General features: G+C 37.2%; 1 pseudogene; it reads left to right on the top strand.

Moving 5' to 3' along the window:
* The window catches only part of LOC107585763 (nephrin-like), a 105248-nt pseudogene that overhangs the window by 18972 nt on the left and 72850 nt on the right, over positions 1 to 13426 (top strand).

The raw sequence follows: 13426 nt of genomic DNA, 5'->3' as shown, positions 1-13426 counted from the left end.
AAAACATATACTAAAGTTTAAAAGTTTGGGGTCCAAAGGTTTTTATGGGGAAAGAATTTAATACTTTAATTCAGCAAGGATGCATTGAATTGACAAAACGTGACAGTAAAGACTTTCAGTAAAAACACTTCAGTATAGGGACCAATTCTCACTATTAACTAGTTGCTTATTAGCATGCATCTTATTAGCATATTGGCTGTTTATTTATTAGTACTTATAAATAGGGTTGCAAAAAGGTGGAACATTTCCAGTAAATTTCGGAAATATTCCAGAAGTTTTGGAAACTTTTCAGGATTTTTTGGAATATTCCAGGGATTTTTGGAAAGTTTCGGAAATTTACCGGAAATTTTCCACCCCTTTGCAACCCTTACTTATTTACTCTAAATGACCATATTTTATATCCCTAATCTTACCCAATACCTTAATAAGCAGCAAATTAGGAGTTTATTGAGGCAAAAGTTGTAGTTAATTGTTTGTTAATAGCGAGAATTGGACATTAAAGGGGTCATATGATGCAATTTCAAGTTTTCTATTCTCTTTGGAGTGTTACAAGCTGATTGTGAATAGATAAGATCCCTGAAGTTGCAAAGACTAAAGTCTCAAAACCAAAGAGATATTCTTTATCAAAGTTAAGACTCTGCCACGCCCCGCTAAAACGGCTCGTTCTAACACGCCCCCACATATCTACCTCACTATGTGGAAATATTAGCATAATGCCGCCCAAATGTAATAATTCCGGAGTGCTTGCAGTGTTCGGCCAATCACAATGCACTGGGTCAGCTGGTCAATCAGAACAGACTGCACTTGTCGGAAGGAGGAACTTTGTAGAAAACGAAGCGTTTGAGAGAGGCGGGGCATAGAGGACCTACAATAATGTACAGTATTTGAAAAATAATGTGTTTTTTGAACATTAAAGCATGTCAACATATTCTGTTACACCAAATACACAAAATAATGATCTTTAAAAAAGCATCATATGACCCCTTTAAAATAAAGTGTGACCACAAATTGAAAATGTATATAAAATGTATAAATAAAACTTTCTATTAATCAAAGAATCCTGAAAAAAGGATCACGGTCTACACAAACGTAAGCAGCAGCACAACAGTTTTCAATATTGATAATAATAATAAATGTTTGAGCAGAAAATCAGCATATTAGAATGATTTCTGAAGGATCGTGTGACACTGAAGACTGGAGTAATTATGCTGAAAATTCAGCTTTGTATCCCAGAAATAAATTACATTTTAAAATATATTCAATTGGAGAATAGTTTTTTAAAATAGTAATAATATTTTACAATATTACTATTTCTGGTCAAATAAATGATTTGAATTGCAGTGTATATTCATATGTTTGTATACAACATTTTTAAAGGTTTAACTACTTTTCTATGCAGACAAAAATAAGTTATAAACATACATTTTGGGAGAAGCTTGTTCATACAAAACCTGTCAATAATATCACAAGGAGTATTACATTTAATGGTGGTAATACTATGAAATAATAATTGGGTAATACTATTAAATAATAATAATAATAATTTAAATAATAATAATAAATAAATAATAATTTAATAGTATTTCTAATACTATTAAATAATAATAATACTAATAATTGTCAATTCAATGCATCCTTGCTGAATTAAAGTATTAATTTCTTTCCCCAAAAACACCTTTGGACCCCAAACTTTTAAACTTTAATATATGTTTTTAAACACAGAAATGCTAAATGACTAAATGTAAATGTATGTCGTAACCCTGAATGTTCATTAAATACCCTCAAGCCATTTCCGCTCCACTGCCCGTGTGAACAGTAAGATGACATTTCTCTCTTATTCTCTTCTTTCCTCCTCATAATTTCTGCTCTGTCTGCTTTCTCCTACAGGCCAGTACCATCTTCAAATTCTCAACCTGAGTTTGGAAGACGACGGCCCCTACGAGTGCCAAGTGGGCCGTTCCGTGAGCAGCCGCGCCATCGTGTCCCGTACAGCCTGGCTCAATATGCAGAGTAAGCAATCCCATCTTTTACCGCCGAGCAAGGAGTGGAGGGGGGAGTGCAAATGGGGAAAATCAGCACGTGGGACAACTTTAGCCATGACAGATCGCTCAACCAAGGCCGCTAATGGCTGCGCACGCACTGAAAAGGTGACACGCGGTGGCAAACCTAAACCTGTCACCATAGCCACATTCAGGGTACTAATGAGCCGTGGAGTTTCTCTGCAGTGTGGTGGAGAATCCCTTGTGCTACACTTCAGATAAAGTCCCATTGGTCACAGGTGTATGACAGCGGTGATAGCACGCATTAGTGATGTGGCCAATTAGTTAGCGTGCTTGGCCACAGCGGATAGGGCACTTAGAGCGGGCAACATACCTGCGCGAACAACGTGAGCTGAAGCGAGATTCTCCTGCTCGTGGGTGAGAACTTTTCTTTGAAATTAGTTTCTTTTTAAACTCCACAGTGAAATATAACATGTCCAGATGGGGTTCATGTTGTCCTTTGCTGTAGAAACTTATATACAGGTAGTCAAGTACTGCTATGGTTTCTGAGAGGGAAATGAAGATTTGAAAAGAGCTAAAAAATTGAAGTGCAGGATTTCTTCCCATGGTTGTCGAGGTCAGTGCAATATATCGGTTTGTGACTTGGCTGTGATTCTCTTTGTATTGGGCGAATCACCCCTTGAGAATAGCTGAAGGAAATTCATAAGACATCAGGGGGAAGGAGTTTGACTTTGTGTCAAATTGATTTCGGTGAAAGATGCTGGTAGTTATTGGTTCAATACTGTGCTGGTGTTCTTTCCAATCAGAGTTCAATTTGAGGATATTTGGAGCCGTTTCAACATGTCAATTTCTTGAGCACTCTAGCACCGAGGATGTTATTACTCGACCGTTCTTGACTCGTTTTGATTCAGACATGAGAGGGAGACGGAGTCAGGGAGTTGCTAACTTGAGAACAGCTCTGATCGGATCATTGTGTGAGTGAGTTGATGAATCTAGAATCACTTGGACCTGACAGACTGATTCCCAAATGAATTGTTCAGTTGATTTGAACTGATTAAAAAAAGGACTAACTGAAAAGAGTGATTGATTGATTTATGTGTGTGTGTGTGTGTGTGTGTGTATAAATTCACAATATATTTTCTAACAATTTACAGTTTTTTTTTAATTGTGTATGTATGTATAATAAAATAAATGGTATATTTATAATTACAAAAAATAGCAATAAAATTACATAATGTCTTCCAATTAATAATATAATATTTACTAATAATTCACTAATATGTTTTTCCTACCATCTGAGCGATTCCTTAATGAAATAGTTGACCCCAATTTTTTATTATTTGATTCTATTTTATTTTATTTTACTCTCAAGTTGTTCCAAACTAATATGTTTTTATTTTAGGAACACAAACTGGAAATTGTTCATGCCATTTTGGAATCTGAACATGGACAAAAATTACATTTCATGGCTTTGGCGAATAATAGAAAATTATTAAAATGATTAACAACCCAAATTTTACAAAGCTTATTGTCTGGCTTCGCAAGTGTTTAAATATAATGCATAAGTCATATTGGCCTGCTTTTATGATGTTATTTTGTCATTTATGGGCTTTATAAACATGATCAGTCACTATGAACTGACGCTACATGGAAAAAAAGCTGCATGGAGAAAATCACATTTTGTTTTACCTAGAAAAAACGAGGATGAAAAAAATACAGCAATGACAGAATTTTCATTTTTGGGTGAATTATTCCTTTAAACGTACCTTCAAGGTTTGATATTCCATCATTTTTCTTAGTTTAGGCATATATGTATACATTTATTCATAGTTTATTGCTTGTGTTACATATCTTTAAAGATTAATCTGCAGCGTCGCATGGCAGATGAATGTTACTGAGCATGAGCACTGGTCCACGTCACATCACTGTATCATTCCTTCACTTTCTAGGCTTCTCTCAGTCACACTCTCTTATACATATATAATCCTCCCTGTTTCACACTTTCTCTCTCTTTTCTGTCCAATCTATCTATCTATCACTCAGTCCCTTTCAGAATCTCTGTCTTTTGCTTTCCTTCCATCTCTTGTGCCTCCTGCGGTGGGAGCTGGCCCATATGTCTAAGGCAGGGGGTCTTGAAAGCCCCTTTTCTTCACCAGTCATCAAGCATTCACTTCCTCTTCTGTCCCAGAGATATATATGTGTGTGTGTGTGTGTGTGTGTAATGGAGGGCGGTTGCTGTGGTGACTGCCTTTCTTTTGCCTGGGAAGGCAGCAGGTTTTATTGACAGCGATGAAAAAGAGAAAGGACAAGACAGTGAAGATAGTTATGGGTGTAACAGAATCTCAGTTTCACACACTTACACAAACACACACACGCTTCTGCATCAACAGCAGCAGGCCTCGGTCACTCATTTATCACAATCAACAGATGGATTCGTGTTGTGTTTGTGTGCTTAATAGGACTGTCAATTTAACACATTAATTTAGTGCGATTTAATTATTTAACAAATAACAGTAGTAAAAAATCACAATGTATTTTATATAATTCATTATAATTATTTAATAATAAAATAATATAATAATACAATTAAATGAAACGAATAAAAGTCAATTAAAATAATTATTAGTAATATTTATATTTAGTATAAATTAGTAATATATATTATTTAAAATGATTATATTATCAATAATATTATATCATTAATATTGATAATTAATTATTATTATAAAAGTATAATGTATAATATAATATAAAGTGTAATGTATAATATTCCTAAAAATACTTTTATAAAATCACACTTTTTAAAATAATATTTTTTTAATATAAACAAAGTCAAAATCTAAAAAAAAAAATATTTTTAAAAATGTGATTTTATAAAAGTATCTTTAGAAATGGTAAATATAAACATTTATAAATAATTATAAAATATGTATTTTAAGATGTTTGCATATAGCACATACAAATAAATATGAAAAAAAGAAAATACATGCTAAAATATATATTGAAATTTTCTTTCTATAATTATTTTAAAATACTGTAAAAATTTACTCAATTAAATAAATTTTCCCCTACCATCTGAGCGATTCAAGTGTGATATTGCAAGTAATGCAGAAAATCATTCTATATAAAATTTTCAAAAATGCAATAAAAAAACTTAAATTCTCTAATATGCATTTTTCTTATCATCTGAGTGATTCAAGTCACTGCAAGTTTAATAGAGATAAAACAAACGATATATCGACTATTCAGAGACACTTTTTGTAATATCTATTTGTTGTTTAACACGTTTACCATAATAACACTATAGGCTGATGTCTTTGAAATACCTTCATTTAAGGGCCTTTCTTAGCAAGATTGGATAAATGTAATTAATAGGCATATCATTGAATTAGTTTGATTATAGGGTTTTTATTGAGCCTTGAAAAATATATGACATTTCAATCCCTTTTATTTATTGTTTAGTGTTGCCATATGTAAGTAAAATATTAAAGGCTAATTTTTGTTTGTATGATGTTTTGAAATGGACGTTTGCAAATGCGAGTGCTGAAGGCAGCAGTATTTTCCCATCCATTACCTCACCATTGCAGCCGTTCAGGGCTGGATTTTTGCTGTGTCTGCTTCTAATGGGGGGGGGGGGGGGGGGGGGGGGGGGGGGGGGGGGGATGGGAAGGAGAAATACAGAGCGAGAGACTAAAAGATGAGGCAGAGTCTTAATTGGATTCTCTCTGTCCATGTGATATGTATTATAATGGCCTAATTCAAGATGAATCACCCTTGGCTTGCTAGAAGCTAAGCGCGTGGCCACAGCATCAATAGCTATCTCCACAGGCTCTGCCGTGAAGCTTTCTCAACACTTCTGTGTGTGTTTTTCTTCTTTGTCACACACAGACAGAAGATAACCACGGCTGTCACTTCAAGTGGCACCTTATAATCTTGAACAATAATGCGGCCATGTCCGTTTTTGCCTTTGATGCCGACTAGCCACTCCAGCAAACCATTGTTAGCATTTCACAAATGCAAACAGGTTCAGATCTGGTTCCAAAGCTTAACTTTTAATTGTTTCAAATAGTTAATTATAGAAACCTGTTTCCATCTCAAAGTTAAAAATACCACTTTATATCTCACAATTGTGACTTTTTGTCTCACTGTTGCAGCTTCATTTCTTGTAATTGGATCCTTACATAACACAGTGTGACTTTCTTATTTTAAACTTTTTCATAGTTAAGTGTTTTATTTATTTTTTGACTCTGAGGTGCAAGTCGGTTTCCATTGTCAAACCTTTAAATGAATGTTAGGCATGTGTTGGTGCACTTGTTTTGTGCGATTGTATTTACCATTATGAACACTATTTTCGAAAGTTTTGAGCAAATAAAAACCAGTTATAAAATATTTTAATTAAAGGGGTCATATGATGTTGCTAAAAAGAACATTATTTTGTGTATTTGGTGTAATGAAATGTGTTTATAGTAAAAAAAACATTATTTTCCACATACTCTACATTATTGTTTCTCCTCTATGCCCCGCCTTTCTGAAATGCGTAGATTTTTACAAAACTCATCGGTCTGAAAAGTGAAGTGTGCTTTGATTGGCCAGCTATCCAGTGCATTGTAATTGGCCGAATACCTCAAGCGTGTGATGGAAATGTTACGCCCCTTACCATATTGTGATTTGTTGCATCCAGTGGGTACATAATTATGGATTATAATGACTTATACTGTCTTTTTACGCATTGTGTTGCATCGCGCCACGTAAACATAAAACCATATCTGCATTTGTGTTCGGAAAAATGACAAACAAGTGCTACTCTACACTGCTCAAAACTCGCGTTTGAATCATCAGTGGCGAATCCTTAAAATGAAAATGTACTTACTTGTCTGTACTTGTCTGTGAGTCAGAACAGCCGGCATTGTAGTCTACTCTACCAGGATCAGGAAACAGTCCTCCATAAAATGTGCTGCACGCAAATTAATATTTGGGCTGAACTGTTCTGGAACAGTGCTGTAAATAGAACTTAACCACTGATTTCTAGTCGTGTCCTCTTTTGGACCAAACAAAGTAGTTTCGCTTTCACAACTAAACACACGGCGGGCTGAGTGAGCGGCCGGCGGATTCGACAAAGGCGGCTTGTGGCAACCACATGTGACGACCCCGGGCTGGACTCCACTTCGTCCACGGTGAAAGCCGATCCGGCGATCCACAGCGCAAAGTTGATGTATTTCCTTAGCGACCAGCACGGATCAGCTCCAGGCATGACGAAGCAGATATCGTCCTCTTTTGGAAGACCAAACAAAGTAGTTTCGCTTTCACAACGAAACACACAGCGCCTTCACAACATGGCGGCAGCAACAATGCTACAGCGAGAATAAAAGTTACGCCACCTTTCTTTGCGTGAACATTTGGGCGGCGTTATGCAAATCTTCCAACATCGTGACGTAGACATGTGGGAGTGTGTTAGAACGAGCCGTTTTAGGTAGGTGTGGATGACTCTTAACTTTTATAAAGAATATCTCTTTGGATTTGAGACTTTAGTCTTTGAAACTTTACAGATCTTCTTTATGCACCAAGAGCTTGTAACACTCCAAAGAGAAAGGAAAAAAATTTAATCGCATCATATGACCCCTTTAACTTTGAACATTTTTGTTTTGATTGGGTCTTTATGTAGAAAAATAGATACTACATATGTGTGGAGAAAAGACTGATTTGTTAGATTACATTTTACAGTTTTTTTCAACTGCTTACACACAAAATCTTTACCTATCACTCAATTTCTGAAAGCTGACACTCCAGAACCAACACCAGAACCACACACCAAATCTGCAAAACCTAATTATCGGCCTTTGACTCTGTTTTCAATTTCATAAAACACTTTTTGCAAAGCACAACACACAATTCTCTATGTAACACACAAAAATCTAACAGGAATTAATATTATGGCAAAGGTGTTTCCAAATGTTTGCTTTTGAGATGTGTTTGTGATATTTTGAATGCAGTGCTTCATTTTGCAAGAGACGTGAGGCATTTTGCATTTTGAGTGTGCAATTCTTGGATTTGTATGTGAAGTTTTGAAAAAAAGAGGCAAAGTTTTGAAAATGTAAGCAGTTGAAAAAAACTGTAAATTATTTATTTTATATTTTTGTTGAATAGGCACATTGTTGACGAATATGCTTTAAGCAGCCAATCAGTTTCTTAAATCAGAAACTCTCCATATGTTCCTAATTTGCTTTATTTTCTATAATTTATTTATGACAATTATTGAGAAATCATGCAGCAGTAATACAGAACAATATGATCAGTGCTATAATTACTGCCATCTAATAAGAAAAGCTTCTGTATCAACATATTTTTCTTTGTCTGAGTTTAAGTTACGACAAACAAACCAGTCTGATGTTGGATGGATGGATGAAGAGATAGATAGATAGATGGATGGATACATTCAAAGGAAAGATGCCTATTTTACAGCAAGTAGGCTTTATTTCTGAACTTTTGGATATGACACGCAATGTCCAGTTATACCATGGCATGCTGAAATCCCTTTCCTGATGAGAGTCACTGCTGAGTCGCCATGATCTGGGTTTTGTTCAGGCATCTCTTTGCCGCCCACGTTCAGTGTCTGAGTCATGAATTGTGCCACATATACGTGATTGTCACTCACATTAAGTCAACTGCACATCCTGGCACTCCTGCCTGGAGGTGTTTTCAGTTCTCTGCATAGCCTCAAACTAAATATAAATGCAAAACTGTATCCAACACTGATTTCTCCAGCTTTAAAGATTCTCAACGTTCGGCTGATTACAGCTTCTGCGGCTCCAGAGTGATTAGTCACATGACACTCACAGATCAGGTGTCTCATTTATTAAACTCTCCGTAGATTTCATCCTAAAAGTGTACGGAGGCACAAAGGCTAGATTCCTCTTCAGGAAATCGAGCTGCGTCGGAAAACGCTAGGGGAACGCCCTTCAGCGTGACGGGCTCTGAAACGCATGTGTAATCAGTCGAATAGATGGGCGAGACGTCACGGCGGGTGACGTAATGACCAGGAAGCTATAAAAGCACGTGCGGTGAGACCAACGCCAGCTTTTTGTCATTCAGCAAGCGCTCTGTGTGTGTGTCAGTTGTGAGTCTTATTTGGTGTTGTTTGTCCCGTAGGAACATTAGAAATGTCTAAAGCACATGAGAAAAAACACCATCTGAGTAGGGGCGAAGGCAGCCAGCGTTTCAAACTGTGTGTTCCTCCCTGCCCGCGTTTCATTACGGGTGCGGACACACACAGTTTGTGCATTGTCTGCCTGGGAGCGGAGCATGCTGAGTCAGCTCTTGAGAGCGCTGACTGCCTGCATTGCGAGCGTCTTCCCACGCATGCTCTCCGCTCCCGAAAGGCACTCTTTGCGGAGGGTGCTTTCGCAAGCGTTCCCCACGGCGCGGGTCCCGCTTCCGCCAAGGCGGAGCGGCGATTGCGCTCGTGGGGTTCGCAGCTGGACCTGGCGGAGGGAATGGAGACGGGTGAGTCCCTATCTTCCTCACCCGCCAGATCCGGCGCTCGCTCACCGGGATCGGAAGCCCGCTCTGCGGTTACTTCCCCCCCGGGGAGCGAGCTCGGCGCTCCGCCTGTCTTCCTCTGAGGAGGTTGATGTGGTGGGCGTCGACGAGGATTCGCCCCCTCAGTCGCCCCAGTATGAGGAGCTTTTGGAGGTGGTAACTCGTGCTGTGGCCAAACTAAACATCGCATGGCCCGCCGAGAAAATGGCTGAACCGCAGAAAAGCAAGTTGGATGAGCGGTTTTTGCGAGTTAAGCCACCACCTCCGCGCCGGAGCCTGCCTTTTTTTCCCCAACCTCCACACCGAGGTGTCGAAGTCGTGGGGAAGGTTCTCAGCCCGCCTCTTCGTTCCCACCTCCGATCATTATGGCGATGTGGCGAGGATGAAAGAGCACGGTTATAAGACGATGCCCCGGGTAGAGCAGACGCTTGCGAGCTATCTGTCTCCCGGCGTGGCATCGTCTTTAAAGGCTCCGGCATTGCCCTCCAAGCCGCTGCGCACAACCTCAGCGCTGGTGGGCAAAGGGTACTCGGCAGCGGGTCAGGCTGGTGCGTGTCTGCACACCATGGCGGTGTTACAGGCGTACCAAGCCGACCTGCTGAAGGAGCTAGATGAGGGTGAGCAGGTAAAATCGGAGATATTACCGAGCTCAGGAGGACCGCTGATTTGTCTCTCCGCGCCACCAAGGAGTCCGGCTAAGCCGGATCTTCGGACCGTACTTCAGTCTAAGAGGTCCTCGGCCAAAAAGTCCTGTCGCCAGGATGTATGAGGGCAGTCCCCTCTGGGGTGCAGCGGACGCTCCGCCACGTCTGGCTGCCGAGGGGACGGAGGAACACAACAGGGTCTACTGTATGGACTCTCTGGAGTGATTTTGCAAAGCCGACCCGAAGCCGGGGCCTCTCAGTGATCCTAAAAGTGTATGTAGGCGCAAAAGCTGGATTTTGTGTACGCTCAAAAGTTTTCAGATTTATAAAACCATGCATACGCCAGAACCTGCGCAAAAATCCCTTTATAAATCCCAGTCAGGGGAAGATTGTGCATATGTGCATCTCCACCCCGACTCCTACCCGAAATCCCCATGGAGCTTACATCGCCTAGTTTTACTATGCATAACCTCATATACATATCATTTCTATGCAGATTCATTTCCACTGGCCCAATAATATTTCAATTGTTTTTAAAATTCAAATTAAATTAAATTAATGCAGTTTTGCTGATAAGGTGAACATCTTTTAGCTATTTTTAGTGGGAAAAATATAGGCCTATATTTATTGCACTGTATGTTTATGTTTATTTGACAAAAAAGTAGTGAATACACTCTGTTCATCAAGGATAACACAATAAAGTTTAAAACAAAAGTTATTTCCATTGTGGTCCTTGATGTAAAGCACAAACTTCACTCCTGGTAACAGGTACACTGGCTCTGCATTATAAATACAAAAATTACAATAAAATTCCACATTTACAAAAATTTACAGTCACAAATAACCACGTACGTAATACAAATTCATCAACAAAACAACCTACTTAAAAACCAACTTTTAGCTTTTAAACTAAAACTAACCATATTTGAAATACCTTTAATGTCCAGAGGTAACTTATTCCACAAAAGTGCCCCAGAATAGCTAAAAGACCTACGACCATGCATAGTTTTAAAACGACATAATGTAATATCCATAAGACTTATTACATTACATTAAAATATGAAAGAGCTCTATTATTGATAATTGTATGTACCATTTTTAATTTAATATGTTCTAGTCTGCTTTCTATAGGTAACCAATCAAGACACTTAAAATGGGAAACCTTCACATGTGTAAAACGACTAAACCCTGAACCTAACCTTATTAATTTATTCTGAGACTTTTGTAACTTATCCAACCAACCACGAGACAAATCAGATATCCAAGAAATACATGCATATTCGAAAGGACATGACACTAAACATGATGCAAGTAATTTTATATTCTGTTTATCAAGAAAACTAACATGTCTGGCAAGAAATTGTGTCCTAGCATTAACCTTGCCCAGAACTTTCGTAGCCATACTTACACCACTTAAATCATTGTCAAGGACACATCCAAGATAATTAACATAAGTTATATTTGATATTAAACAATCCCCCACCTTAACAGACATCTTAGAAACCTTATTCAAATTATTTTAGACCCAAATAATATGGATTCCCTTTTACCTAAATGCAACATCATTTTGTTTTCAGAGAGCCAGTCTCTTACCTTACAAAGCTCCTTACCTAAATGCACTTGTATCCTACCAACACCCTTATCTGAAATTAATAAAGCAGAATCATCAGCATATAAAAACAAATTACAACCACAAACTGCTTGCATGTCATTAATATATAAAAAAAACAGGGCCTAAAACACTTCCCTGAAGGACTCCATTTTTAACAAAAGTATCCTCAGAAAGAACTCCATCAATTTCTACTCTCTGAACTCTCCCAGTTAAATAAGAATTCAACAAGGCTATCACTTTACTTGAAAAACCCATGACACTAAAAGTATTGAATGATTTACAGTGTCAAATGCTTTCTGGAGATCTAAAAGTACAATAGTACCAAAGTACCATACCACACAGATAATTGTGTAAATACAATTATCTGACTCTGCGAGTCATTGACAGATTATTTTAAAAAGGAAACATGCAAATCTTACCATTTTCTTCAAGTTTTATCCTTCAAATACAGTGGTATTTTTCATAATGTTGCGGAGATGCCTTCACATGACATCAACACTTCCGTGCAGCTGTGGTTGTACATTAAACGATTATCATTATCATGCCCTATTCAAACCGGACAATGGACCGTTCGACCACTGAATCCAGCAGTGTCCGCCACAATATCGAAGTACTGTAAGTTTGCATCATTGATCATTGTTCTTGCTAAAAATATTTTCTCATAACATGAGATGTGCAGTTTACTTTAAAGATTGCACCCACTACAAATAGGCTATGTCTAAATTCATATAATTTTGGTTTAACTTCTGCGTAATGACTTTATGTAATTTCAGTGCTTATCTCCATTAATGAGAGTGGAATATTTAATGCAAATGTATATGATGAAATGAAAACAGTTTAAAATTTTTGTTTACTTCATTACTTTTCTTTCTCCAGGAAGAAAAGTCTGTACACATGGGTCAGAGTCTGCCTGCAGTTGCACAAATTTTCCCATCAAGTTTGTTTTTTATAAATCCCACCTTTTGCGTAGGAAGTGGCATACGCTTCTTTCAGGGCAGGTTTTGTGCGTACGCAACGGTTATTAATGAGGCCCCAGATGATTGGCTCAAAAAAAAAGTTTCTGAATCTTAGTGCCTATGGGGAAAGATGGTAGCCAATCTGCCATTGAGATCAATGGGAATGAATGGGAACAGTTAGCTCTCTTGCTGCTTTGAGAGTATTGACTAAGGGAACAAAGTTAATATTTGAACTGTGAATACAATATAATATAATATAACATCAAATAACATAATATAATATAATTAATATAATAGAGTTTTAAAAATCAAAAATCTGAATAGATGTAATAAAATAATATATTATTATCATTATTATTATCTTTCCCATCAAGTTTATTATATTTAGATATTCAGATCTAGATATTCATTTAGATATTTAGATATTCATTATATGTAGATATTCATAAAGTTGTAAATAGACAAATAATATAATATAATATAATATAATGATTAAATATTCAAATAAATAAATTATTCATATTCAGATCCATACATACATACATACATACATACATACATACATAAACATGTCTTAATAGCTAAAGTTAGCCATTCAATATTTTAGTGGTAAATAGACCTAATAATAATAATAATAATAATAATAATAATAATTATTATTATTATTATAATTATTAT

The sequence above is a fragment of the Sinocyclocheilus grahami genome, unplaced genomic scaffold, assembly GCF_001515645.1.
Source record: "Sinocyclocheilus grahami isolate Dianchi unplaced genomic scaffold, SAMN03320097.WGS_v1.1 scaffold74.1, whole genome shotgun sequence".
Classification (NCBI taxonomy): domain Eukaryota; kingdom Metazoa; phylum Chordata; class Actinopteri; order Cypriniformes; family Cyprinidae; genus Sinocyclocheilus; species Sinocyclocheilus grahami.
This window is presented reverse-complemented; position numbering and strand designations above follow the sequence as displayed.